This window comes from Macrobrachium nipponense, chromosome 19, assembly GCF_015104395.2.
Source record: "Macrobrachium nipponense isolate FS-2020 chromosome 19, ASM1510439v2, whole genome shotgun sequence".
Lineage (NCBI taxonomy): Eukaryota > Metazoa > Arthropoda > Malacostraca > Decapoda > Palaemonidae > Macrobrachium > Macrobrachium nipponense.
The window spans coordinates 32,982,896-32,995,210 of record NC_061088.1 but is presented as its reverse complement, the minus strand read 5'-3'; the positions used below and the strand labels follow the sequence as shown (position 1 = coordinate 32,995,210).

General features: G+C 44.7%; 1 protein-coding gene across 1 annotated transcript in view; it reads right to left on the bottom strand.

Annotated features, from left to right (window-relative positions):
• LOC135215783 (torsin-2A-like) overlaps nt 1-12,315 on the bottom strand; it is a 33,244-nt gene extending 20,929 nt beyond the window's left edge. The window contains 1 exon segment of the mRNA XM_064250735.1: nt 12,044-12,315. The gene's annotated coding sequence lies outside the window, so the exon portion shown is untranslated.

Below are 12,315 nucleotides of genomic sequence, written 5' to 3'. Positions count from 1 at the left end.
CAACCGAGTCAGCCGAACTACTCAGCTCTCCTTCTTCTCTAAACGGAAGAGGAGACCGCCTGTCCGGAGAGGGCGTACGAATGTCGGGTCTTGTCTTAATCAAAGGACCCCTATCTTACTGGATGAAGCCTTATTTCGGCTGTTTTCTTTATGGCGCTTACCACTTGAAGCAGGTAGAGCGTCCTGACGAGGACGAGCGTCCTTAGCGACACCCGAGGCAGCCTCACTTGCCAGAGAAGCGTCCTTACGTTTCTTACACGAAAGGGAAGACATGTTAGCCGGAATAACATGCATGTGCGCGCAAACTAGCGTCTTGGGGTACGACTTCTTGGTCGGAGTCCCCAAAAGCGTCTTGAAGAGCGTCCTGAACGTCCTGTCGAGCGTCCTGCCAAGCGTCCTGCCGAGCGTCCTGCCGAGCGTCCTGCCGAGCGTCCTGGCGAGCGTCCTGCCGAGCGTCCTGCCAAGCGTCCTGCCGAGCGTCCTGACAAGCGTCCTGTCGAGCGTCCTGCCGAACGTCCTGCCAAGCGTCCTGCCAAGCGTCCTGCCTAGCGTCCTGCCGAGCGTCCTGACGAGCGTCCTGACGAGCGTCCTGTCGAACGTCGTGCTGAGCGTCCTGCCGAGCGTCCTCAAAAGCGTCTTGACGCAACGTCTTCCTAGAGGACGAACGAGATCGGCGAATCGCCGAAGAGACGCGATCGCGAACGAGACGAAGTAGGAGAGGGAGAAGGAGACTGCTTCGTCCTCTTGACGGGCAGTCTAAGGTCCTTCCTCCGCTTAGGCTCGACTGCTGCTGGGCGAGTCCTCTGAGCCATAAGCGTCGATAGCTGGTCCTGAAGGGACAAAAGAATGTTCTTCGTTGGAGACGGAACGAACAGAGGAAGCAGGAACTGATCCTGCGAGAAGACGAGGGGCGGAGGGGACGCCGCCTTCCTTCTCACAGGTACAGCTACCTGCTTCTCAGGGAGACGCGCCTGTGCAACGCAACCCAGCGTCCTCATCGGAGGGAGATCTTACCCCTTTTCTGAGGCGGAAAAGCGTCATACGCATCCTCCGACGAAAGCGGGGCGATACAGACGACTGAAGCGTCCTCAACACGAAACGTCCTTTTCAGAGGACGAGAGTCTCTCCGAGCGCTCCACCCTTGCGCGGGGAGGACGCTTCGGAGGACGAAAAGCACTCCTTCAGGACGCGCGCTCGTACGCGCTCCTTGGCAGCCTGGGACTTTGCAACAAGGCCTGCCGAAGGGACGCCAGATCGGTGGGGAGCCCCCGTAACCCTCTTGCGGCTTTCGACACACCCTCTCCCTGAGTCTTTGGGAGTCCGATAGAGGTCTAGGCTAGAGGCATTATGGGGCCGATCTGACGCCCCCCTCCCCCCCACAACACTAGGGGCACGATCACACACTTGCACCGAGCCAGTTTCCAAGGCTTTCACTTTGGTCTCCAGAGTGCGTAGAGACTCCAAAATAAGAGAGAGAGCATTAGCTTCTCCGACACAGAATCAGAGCCCGGCAACACAGGTTTAGGAGATGCAAACTCTACAGGGTTAATACAGGAGAGATATTAGCCTTACCTTTGGTAGAACCACTCCTGGAGGAAGACCTCCTGATCCTATCGCGTTCCAATTTAAGGCGATAGGACTCATATACTCTCCAATCATCATCGGTCAATCTCTCACATTCATTGCACCGATTATCCACCAAACAATTATGCCCCCTACAAACTCATACATACTGTGTGGGGGGTCTACCGATGCTTTCCCGTAGCCTCACCTTACAATCAGTCCTCACACACACTCTGAAACTCACAGCACTTGATCCAGACATCACGTTTACAGAAAAGCCAATCCAAAGTCAAAAAACGGTCCACTATCGCGCATGCCAATTCAACAATCCAATTCAATACCAAAAAAACAAAACCAATCAGATACTTAAAAGCGAGTCAAATCCAAAAAATCCTGAGCAGAGGTCTGTAAACAGTTGTTTACCCGACGGCGACAGAAAAAAATATGAATAGAAAAATGGGAATGGTTCCTGATATCCGCCTCCCAGCGGCGGGAATGGGTACTACCACCTGGCCGCCCACTGCGTGTGCCGCGAGTTTTGAAATTCTGTCGGACTTCAGAAAATACAGCTAATATATATCAGCCAGTAAGTGGCATGAACAAAATGATATTGTTATGATACAATAAAGTTTTATACATACTTACCTGGCAGATATATACTTAGCTATTTGACTCCGTCGTCCGACAGAAATTCGAATTTCGCGCACACGCTACCTGTAGGTCAGGTGATCTACTTACCTGCCGCTGGGTGGCAGGACTAGGAACCATCCCCATGTTCTCATCATAATTTTTTCTATACCGCCTGTCTCCTGAGGGGAGGTATGGGTGGGGGGTATAATTTTGTATATATCTGCAGGTAAGTATGTATAAAACTTTATTGTATCATAACAATATCATTTTTATACATTTAACTTACCTGTCAGATATATACTTAGCTGATTCACACCATTGGAGGTGGGAAAGAGACAGCTAAATATAGAATCAAACAGGATCACAACTATCGTTGTAGGTAATAAATAAATAAAACCTTGGTTCCTACCTGTTTAGACTGAAGACTTCATGAATACAATCCAGGAGTCTAGACAGTCTCAAGAGACCTCAGCGAGATATTGATCTATGGCTAAGAGTTCTTGTGGTTCTGCCAAAGGGGTCTTACCCGCTTACTTGGTAGATCCTGGAAGGACTACGTCAATGGGTGCTTATCCACTTACTTGACAAGACCTATACAAGGAGCACAACATCGATCCCGATCACCTCAACCTATCCATGTTAGTTCTAGATTGCAAGAAGTTATCCCCTAACCTCTTGCAAACGCCACAACTCGAAACACAAACATTCGTACAGTAAAGTACAAAAAAATAAAAATAAAATTAAAAAAAAATGTTTGTACAATCTATTCAGTAAAGACGTCTCTTGATTCCCCACTGATCCAAGCTCGGACGTCCGTGCGCCAGCAAGCATACTAATCAGCAGAAAAAACCAACAACTCGTCTCACAAGGTAGATCTATGTACTATCAAAATTTTGAACAAATACAAATTTTTCTAAGGATCGTTTATGTGCTCCCAGCCCCAGCACTGTATCGGCTGATACAAAAGGACCCAGAGAGAAACACTTTTCATATGTTACTTTAACGTCCTTGAGATAGTGCGATGCGAACACTGAATTACACCTCCAGTAAGTCGCATCCACAATGTCTTTTAAAGACATATTCTTCTGAATGCTAATGAAGTGGCTACCGCTCTACCTCATGAGCCTTCACTCGGAGAGTCCTGAAAGAGTCTTCAGTGCAGTCATTATGAGCATCCGTAAATAATGCTCCTCACAAAGAATGCTAATGCATTTTTTGACATGGGTCTACTAGGATCCCTAACTGCGCACCACAGGCTTTGTTTACATCCGTTAGTTTCATTCTTCTTCTTTAAATAGAACTTCAAAGCTCCTAACCGGACATAAAGATCTTTCTAATTCCTCTCCTACTAGATTTGAAAGTCCTTTAACTTCAAAACTCTTTGGCCAGGGTTTAGAGGGGTTTCTCCGTTCTTAGCCAGAAACAGAGTCTGGAAAGAACAAATTGCCGCATCGCTCTTAAATCCTTACTCGAGAATCTAGAGCGTGTATTTCACTAATTCTCTTCGCAGTCGCTAACGACAACAAGAAAATACATTTTTCTCGTTAGATCTCTAAACGACGCGTTGAGAGGAGGTTCAAATCTACTAGATGATAGAAATCTCAAAACTACATCTAGGTTCCAGTTCGGAGTGCGAGGAGAAAGGTTTTTGAGGTTTCAAAAGATCTAATAAGATCGTGGAGGTCTTTATCTTCTGCAATTCTCAAACCTCTGTTTCGAAATACGGCCGAAAGCATACTCGATAACCTTTAATGGTATAGAAACTGATAATTTTGATTCTTCCCTAAGGAAAATCAAGAAATCAGCTATGTTGGTCACAGAGGTATCGGAAGAGGACAGTTTATTCTTCTTACACCATCTTCTAAATACATCCCATTTTGATTGGTAGACCCGAATAGTTGAAGATCTCCGGGCCCTAGCAATTGATTTTGAAGCTTGCTTGAAAAGCCTCTCGCTCTGACAAGTCTTTCGATAGTCGAAAGGCAGTCAGAGCGAGAGCGGGGAGGTTTTGATGGTACCTCTCGAAATGGGGTTGTTTGAGAAGATCTCTCCTGTGTGGAAGAAATAAATCTTGGGAAGTCCACTGTCCATTCCTGTACCTCTGTGAACCAATCTTGAGACGGCCAAAAGGGAGCGATGAGTGTTAGTCTCGTCCCTCTTGATGCCGCAAACTTTCTTAACACCACTCCTAACATTTTGAAGGGGGGAAATGCGTAGCATCTAGGCCTGACCAGTCCAGTAGCATGGCGTTCCACCGCTATCGCTCTCGGGTCTTCCACTAAGGAGCAAAAGTTCTCTATCCTTCTGGATAGGTAGGTGGCGAATAGGTCTATATGTGGACTGCCCCACAGGGACCACAGAGCTTGACACACCTGAATGTGAAGGGTCCATTCTGTGGGGAGAACTGGTTTAAACCTGCTTAGCCTGTCTGCTCTGATGTTCTTCTCTCCTTTCACGAATCTTGTGAGAAGAGTCACTTTCTTTTCTTTTGCCCAATACAACAGCTCTTTTTGTTATATGGAACAGAGAAAGAGAGTGAGTTCCCCCTTGTTTCTTGATATAGGCCAACGCTGTGGTGTTGTCCGAGTTGACCTGTACCACTTGACCTAACACCTGTGTCTCGAAGGCTTTTAGAGCTAGAAGAACGGCATAAAGTTCTTTGGAGTTATATGCCAGTCTAGCTGATCCTTCCTCCAATTGGCTGATATTTCTTTTGTCCCTAGAGTCGCTCCCCCATCCGCTTCTCTGAAGCGTCTGAGAACAAGATTAGGTTGGGTTCCGAACTTCTAGAGACAAGCCCTCGTTCTTTTTCTAAGGAAAAATCCACCACTTCAGATGATTCTATACTTCCAGAGGAATACTGAAAGTGTCCGAAAGCTGTCCGTTCTTCCAACTCCAAATTCTTCTTAAGAAGAATTGAAGAGGGCGAAGGTGGAGTCTTCCTAGCGAAATGAACTGTTCTAGTGAGGAAAGGGTTCCCAGAAGACTTAACCACTCCTCACCGAACTCCGTTCTTTCTCTAGGAAGCTCGAGATTTTTTGTAATCCCCGAGCAATCCTTTCCTGGGACGGAAAAGCCCGAAAACCCCGAGAATCCATCCGAATCCCAAATAGACTAAGTTCTGACTGGGGATCATCTGCGATTTCTCGAGGTTCACGAGTAATCCTAACGTCTTTGCTAGATTCACAGTAGACTGTAGGTCTCCAAACACCGTTTCTCTGACTTGGCCCGGATTAGCCAATCGTCGAGATACATTGAGATGCGTATCCCTTCTAAATGAAGCCATTTGGCCACGTTCCGCATCAGATACGTAAAATACCTGAGGGGCGGTCGATAGCCGAAGCACAAGGCCCTGAATTGGAAGATTTGTCCTTGAACAACAAATCTTAGATATTTTCTTGACGATGGGTGAATCGGAACATGAAAGTAAGCATCCTGAAGGTCCAGGGATACCATCCAATCTCCCTGACGTAGGGAAGACAGAACTGAAGCTGAAGTCTCCATGGAGAACTTCTTTTTCTCCACGTACCTGTCAGGACGCTTACATCTAGGACGGGTCTCCACATCCCCCCGAAGCCTTTGGAACCAAGAAAGGCGGTTGTAAAAACCCCGGGGAGAAAGGATCTTGCACTAGTCTCTATAGCATTCTTGTCCTCTCATCGACACCACCGTCTGAAGGAGAGTCTCGTTCAGTCCAGGGTCCTTGTAACTCGTCGACAAATCCTTGGAGATGTTGCCAAAGGAGGTCTGTCTACGAAGGGAATGAGTACCCCTTCTGTAGGACAGACAGAGTCCAGGGATCTGCTTCTCTTACGGACCAGGCATCCAGAAAGTATTGAAGTCTGGGCCCTACCTGTGCTTGGAGGACATGGCTGCTATTGCTCTTTTTAAAAGAGCGGAAGGAAGACCTCCCTCGCTTGTCAGAGGGTCTTCTCTCCGAAGTTGATCGAGTTGAAGGGGCTCCACGAAAGGGCACCACTGGAGTCCGAGCCACTTCTTCTGAGTCTTAACTGCAGGTCTACTTTTCTTTGTAGATTGTACAAGAAGGTCCTGCGTAGCCTTTTCCGACAAGGATCTCGCAACATCCTTCACTAAAGATGAAGGAAACAGATGTTCTGACCGAGGTGCGAATAATAAAGCGGCCCTCTCGAGAAGGAGAAACTCACTTTCGTTAGGAAGGAACTGTAAATGGATCTTTTCTTTCAACATCCCCAGATCCAAAAAAGAGCCGCCCAACAATCACCAGAACCATCTTGCACAGCCTTATCCATGCAAGATAGGACACTGTGCAAAGTTTCTGGATCTAGAAAAATCTGGCTCCATCGTCTTCTTAGCCAGCACCCAAGAGACCAATCCAAGAAGTTGAATACCTCTAAGACGTGAAAAATTCCCTTAAGTGCTGATCTAACTCCGACATACTCCAGGACGCCTTTGCTGAATTGGAGAGACTGTCTTCTCACAGAACTCTACAAGACTCGAGAAATCTGAATCTCGCCGACGAAGGGAGCATCAATCCCATCGCCTCTTCTGTCTTATACCAAATGCCTCTTTTCCCCGTCAGTTTGGAGGAGGAGAGCAATAAACCGTTCTCAAAGTTTCCTTTTTAGATAAAAGCCACGAATCTAAAGACTGGAGGGCTTTCTTCATTGAGATCGCCGGTTTCATCTTTAATTTAAGAAAGCCGAGGATTTCGGGGGTTTTTTGTGCTCGAAAACAGCAGATCTCGGCGAAGGAGGAGCTGCAGGACTAAGAGAATCCGCAAACTCCTCTAGAAGTAACGAGGCTAAAACTTTATAATTGGAAAGTCCCTCGTTAGTTGAAACTTCTTCCTCAGAAAATCTCTTCCAGTTCCAGGGTTAGAAGGAGATCGCTCTTTCCTGACCGATTCTCTATCAGGAGAAGCCGCTCCCGTGGGAGGCGTCCTGCTCTTGCTGGCGTCAACCGCTTAGGAGCGTCCTCGCGCTTGCCTGACGACTCTCTCCTGAGAGGCGTCCTGCTTCTTGTTTTGACGTCTCGCGCCTCGAAGCGTCCTGGCTCTTGCCTCGCACCTCGCTCCTGGGAGGCGTCATGCTTCTGGCTGCGTCAACCGCTTTGGAGCGTTCCTGACGCTTGCCTGACGACTCTCTACCTGAGAGGTGTCCTGCGTTTTTGTTGACGTCTCGTCGCATCGTAGCGTCTGGCTCTTGCCTGGATCCTCGTTCCTGGGAGGCGGGTCCTGCTTCTGGATGGCATGACGCGCCTATCTTGACGCTCGCGCCTGGCTGACGTTTCACGTCTCGCAAACTCGACGCTCTTGTCTGGCGTCTCGTGCTTGCGTTTGACAGGAGAACGGATCCTGCTCGGCCTATGCAAGGCTGATGAATCCGATTCCAAATCAGAGGAAGACAAAATACTATGGCGAGTCTGAAACCCTCGATAGCCTAGACTTCTTAATAGGCAGGAAATCGTCTTTCCTTCTGGGAGGGTCTTTATACAGAACTCCCACAGAAGTGATGGAATCCTGCATAGTGCGAAGGATTCTTTTAGTCTCTTCATTATTGTCTACCCTCGGTTGTTTAATTACTGGATGGTCCTCCTCTTGAAAACGCTCAGGACTAGAAGTAATCCTGGGTTCATCCAAACGTCTCTTAAGGGGGCAGAGAAAGATCCGCCGATTCTCCACCCTCTTTTAGGTGAGGAATTCTCCGAGGAGGAGAAAACACTCACGCAGAACGCTTTTTCTGTAACGTCCAAACGTTCTCTGGCATTCTGTGGCGATACAGAAAATGCCGAAGGGACGTCTGACTGTTGGGGATCCTCCACAACCTCCTTACGGCTTTCGACATTCCTTCTCCTCTGGGCTTGGGAGCTTGAAAGAGGTCTAGGCCTGGGAGCGTTGTGAGACAATCAGACGCCCCCTCCACTGCACTGGGAACACTTATATCACTATCCACAGCACTATAATTACACTGCTTACCTTCATAGGCCGCCATTTTGGTTTCCATTTTCCGAAGAGCGCGGCTTTAAAGATTCGCTATCATCAGATGCCGAATCTGTGTGTTCTAATAAAAGAGCAGGTACATTAGATGGGGCAGTAAAAGGAGAAGAGGGTATATTATTACTAATAACCCCGCTAGAACTAGATAAAGGTTTGGAAGAAGACCTCCTCACCCTGTTTCTTTCTAACTTCTTCACGTATGAGGTTAGAGATTTCCATTCTTCCTCACTCAAATCCTTGCATTCATTACAAGTATTACCAAAAGAACATTCATACATTCTGCATTTCCTGCAAATAGTATGAGGATCAATTGATGCCTTCGGCATCCTAACTTTACACCCGCATCACACACATTCTCACCACATTTCCAGAATCAGACATCTGTTGAACAATCCAAATCAAATTCAAAAACGGTCACAATCGTGTATGCCAGTACAATCAATGCAAATACGTCACCGAGAAGTCCCAAACGAAGATCAATTGCGATGCAAAATACGAATCCAGCCGGAGATACCCACAACGATGTTGCCAGTATGGCCGACAGAAAAAAATGATAGAACATGGGGATGGTTCCTAGTCCTGCCACCCAGCGGCAGGTAGTAAGATCACCTGACCTACAGGTAGCTGTGTGCGCGAAATTCGAATTTCTGTCGGACGACGGAGTCAAATAGCTAAGTATATATCTGACCAGGTAAGTTAAATGTATAAAAACATATTTTACGAAGACTTCACATGCTTATTTTACCTTGTATGGCGGTTTCATATACTAGAGGGAAACACCGCAGTGGATCCATCGTCATCGAGTGGATCAGCCTTATTCACTCGATATTTTAATTAGTGAAACAAGAATACAATTACATCTTTAAGCATACCATTCAAAAGATTGAAGTTTCTGTGATATATGAAAGTGCCATATGAACTAAAATAAGCATGTGAGGTCTTTGTTAAATATGTTTTCAAGGCAGTTTTTAAATCCAATATGGCGTCAACCGCCTGAGGTGCCATTCGTAACTGTAAAGGATCCAATATCTTTCACAGGGTCATGGTTTGAACTGAAATTCATTTTTACCTTGTAATTGGTGGTTTTATCCTTACTGCTATCACAACTGAAACTCCACAGTGCTTATTTGATTGTAATTATACATGATTTTGGTCTTAATCCACTCCAAATTGCACTTGAACTACGTTGCTGTTCCTGGTTCCCGAGCGCTCACTCCACAAACACAGTTGCAGGCAGCACACGAGTACACGGTTTGAGGTGCAAAGCTATTCCCTTAATTGTTTACTTTACTATTATTTAGTTTAGCTTTCTTTTATGTTGCTTCAAAATGTTTATTTTAATTCATGTCTATTATCCCTTTTTTGCAACCAAATAAACCCTGAAAATTACAGATATTTCTAAATTAGATACCTTGTAATCGGTGGTTTTATCCTTACTGCCATCACAATTGAAACTCCACAGTGCTTATTTGATTGTAATTATACATGTTTTGGTCTTAATCCACTCCAAATTGCACTTGAACTACGTTGCTGTTCCTGGTTCCCGAGCGCTCACTCCACAAACACAGTTGCAGGCAGCACACGAGTACACGGTTTGAGGTGCAAAGCTATTCCCTTAATTGTTTACTTTACTATTATTTAGTTTAGCTTTACTTTATGTTGCTTCAAAATGTTTATTTTAATTCATGTCGATTACCCCTTTTTTGTAACCAAATTAACCCCGAAAAATTACAGATATTTCTAAATTAGATACAATCCAATGTTTCTAACCTTGTCGTACATCTGGCTGCTGAAAACTATCGCGGAGCAGACAACAGATTAGTGGTTTATGACAAAATAATTTTTTTTTTCTTTGCTAGCACTTTTCATTGATTTAAGTCTATATTAGTAATCTGACTTTTTTTTTAATAACTGTATGCCAGAAATAAATGTAACCTTCAATATTGAAGTCTGCATGCTAGGAATGGCAAAATGTCATCGTTGCCAAATTAGTGGAGCTTCAAACATACATTGATGCATTTACTACTAAATGTTTCCATGAATTCTAGTTGTCACAGTAATGCAATAATAATAAAATTGCTCTATTATGAATATATACAACAAATAGATACGCTAATTTCACTTATTTCCCCAGTTTTGAGTAAGTCTCATACCCAGTTTGGAGGGTAAACACATATCAATTGGCAAACTGAACACTAGAAGAGCGCAAACAACGCCGTAGGTACTGTTCACAGCAAAGCTGTTGATATTTGAGTAAGGAATCTAGTTACTTATTCAACAACGAATATTTTCAAATTAATAATCATGAATATGTAAAATATTGATGTTTAACTATTTATTTAAATAATTATCTATGGCATGCTTTTTCTTCTACCAAAAAATCGTAGTTTCCTTGGATAAGCCGTGGTTAGTGTCACTGTTTACGATTCTTGTGAAGAAAGTGACCCAGCATCTATGGGTACAAGTGGTGCGCGGATTTAGCACAGGAAATGGGAGGTTTTTTGACATAAGTGACTCCGCAAACATTGAGATGGCATCAATCTTCTAAATAATCGGAGTTGTAAGTAAAAATTTTGAAATTGTCATGGAGGTATTTGTGCACTGTGTAGGGCCAGACTTTCATTAACCTCTGTTTAATCTTAAAACATGACCTTAATTTCTAACTTTGGAGAAAATACCTCACCACCAACAACTTGTGACTGGTGCCCATCTCCGGTGTCTGAAAGTGTTGAAGTACTTTTTTGGAGGGTGGATCCACACGCAGTGGAAACTGGGTCCGCTAGTCCAGTAAGTTGTTCCCCCTAGTATTTAATTTTGTTGATGAAATTTCAATATTTTTAATGGTATGTTTAAAGATTTAATTGTATTGTTGTTTCACCAATTAAATATCGAGTGAAAAGGTGGTCTTTCTGCGAGTGAGCATGTTACCGCTTGGTCATTTAACCTAGGGTAAAATACACAATGGCCGGCCTCTACCGCAGTGCGACTACCTACCTGAAAAAGTACTTTAATATGTCCTGTTACCCAGGATATACAGTGGTCAAGAGCTAGTGTCCATCGAAGCAACACCTCGAGACCTCTCCTTTCCTCTCAAGAGAAGATTTTTCTCCAAAGTCACAGATTAGTAAGGCCATAATTTTCGATTCTCGGGAAGGTGGTCGTGCTATGGTAGAGGCTGGTCATTTGGTATTTTAGCCTAGTACGTACCTAGCCTAGTAAGGTTTACAGAGATGAATTTTGGGTAGGTAGCTAGCCTATACTCTGTTTTTTTCCATCTGCCCATCCGCCTGTGTGTTTTCGCATGGTAACACTGCGTCACGGGCTTTAAATAGTTGCGCTATGTGTAAGTTTTAGGTACTACCTAAATAAAAGGATATCTAGGTGTACATTTGCAACTGAAAAGTGTATTAACAATTTACTGTATGTGAGATACACTGTTCCTAGGTATTCGAAACAGGATATTATTTAAAGCCCAGGATGCAGTGTTACCATGTGCAAACACCACAGGCGGATGGACATGGAAAAAAACAGAGTATAGATGCAGTCCTGTTTATTCCAATCCAAATCCCGGGTTCCCTATAGGCTAGTAGGCGCTCTAGGTATTAGCTACTACTACCTAGTAATAGACTTTGGGCGAGGACGAGGAGGTGTTTCAACGTGTTACGTCCACTAAGGGGAGGAGGGTTAATGAGTTACAACAAACTACCTAGGTATTTCCGAAAACTACACACCTAGCTAAGGTAGTAGGTAGGTAGGTAGGTAGGCTGTGTGGGTACCTAGGCTATTTTACTTGCCTACCTTCTCGATCAACATACAGCAATAAAGTAACCATTAACAGCATGTGCTATAGGCTAATTGCAATTATATCCTTACCGTAAGCATGCAATCCTGATATAGCTACCACGACAATTTTACTCAGGAACTCGATATAAATTGGGGTCAGGATAACCAGTTCAAAGTTTTGTTATTATTTTAGTTTAGAGGTCAATCTCCAACAGTAACAGTACTTGAGGTCAGATGAAAGGAGATGCTTAATGTTCAATCTGATTCAGGGACAGTTTTCCTTTTCCAACACATATCCTACAATATGATCTGAGATGATTTTGAGATTTTGAGGACAGCTCCACTGTTACTCATCTCATAAC